This window comes from Echinops telfairi, unplaced genomic scaffold, assembly GCF_000313985.2.
Source record: "Echinops telfairi isolate 266 unplaced genomic scaffold, ASM31398v2 ScPeMD7_31;HRSCAF=116, whole genome shotgun sequence".
NCBI classification, from domain to species: Eukaryota; Metazoa; Chordata; class Mammalia; order Afrosoricida; family Tenrecidae; genus Echinops; species Echinops telfairi.
In genome coordinates this window covers 24054849-24056201 of record NW_022103928.1, presented here as the reverse complement: position 1 = coordinate 24056201, position 1353 = coordinate 24054849, and the positions used below count along the sequence as shown (strand labels likewise).

Here is a 1353-nt window from a genome sequence, read left to right as displayed (position 1 = left end):
TTGGCGATCAATAAGCAAAGAGATATAGACAGAAGTGATAGTACAAAGAGAGGTGTGCCTTGTGTGATTGGGTGTCAAGTTAGTTGACTCACCATGGCCTTACATACAACAGAATGAAACGCAGCCCAGCCCTGGGTCACCGCACAATTGTGGTTATGTTTGAGCCCATAGTTGCAACCGCTGTGTCAATCCAACTCCATGATGTTCTTCCTCATTTTTGCTGACCTCTGCTTTACCAAGCATGATGCCCTTCTTCAAGGACTGGCATCTTATCATCTCTCAGAAGTACTTAAGATGGACTTCCTTTCAGCAGCTTGTGGCACAAGATGGCGGTGCAAATTTCCAAGAAGAGAAAGCTTGTTGCTGATGGCCTCTTCAAGCTGAACTGAAAGAGTTCTCTCTGAGGAGCTAGTTGAAGGTGGTTTCTCTGGAGTTGAAGTTCAGGTTACACCGACCAGGGCACAAGTCATTACCTGAGACACCAGGACACAGAATGCTCTTGGTAAGAAGGGTCATCAGATCCAGGAATTGACTGCTGTCATTCAGAAGAAATTTGGCTTCGCTGAGGGCAGGGTGGTGTTTTCTGCAGAAAGGAGGGCCTCACGATGTCTGTGTGCCATTGCCCAGGCCAAGTCTCAGTGTGACAAACACCTAGGAGGACTCACTGTGCAGAAGGTCTGACATGGCATGCTTCAGTTCATCATGGAGAATGGAGCCAAGGGATGTGAGGTCGTGGTGTCTGGGAAACTGAGGACGCAGGACTAACTCAATGAAGTTCATAGATGGCTTGATGATCCACATCCAGACACCATTAACTACGACCTTGACAGGGCAGTGTACCATGTGCTGCTGAAATACGGTGTGCTGGACATCAAAGTGAGGTTCACGCTGCCCTGAGACCCAAGTGGCAAGATTGGCCCTCAGAAGCCCCTGCCTGACCAAGGAAGAGATGCTACCCCCTATGCCCATCATGGAGCAGAGGGGTGGAAGCCAGAACTGTCTGCCATGCCTCAGCCAGTCCCCACTGCCTAACAGGTATCCTTGGCAACTGGGTCTGGCACGTGGATGTTGCTTTGTAAAGAAATTTTATAAACACTCTTTTAAAGAAGGAAACACAAGTATATGAGATGACATCTTGCAATCATTGCTTCTAAGGACCATTCTGACTACTTCTTCCAACACAGATGGGTTGTTCTTTGGGAAGTCCAAGGTACTTTAATATTCTTCTCTCAATTGCATCAATTCTTTGTCTTCTCCTTTTTAAAATAATTTTATTGGGGGTTCTTACAGCTCTTATCACAATCCATACATCCATTCATTGTGTCAAGCACATTTGTTCATATGTTGCCATCA

General features: G+C 46.5%; 1 pseudogene; it reads left to right on the top strand.

Moving 5' to 3' along the window:
- Positions 1-326: 326 nt before the first annotated feature.
- Positions 327-1032, top strand: LOC101663189 (annotated as a pseudogene).
- Positions 1033-1353: the final 321 nt, after the last annotated feature.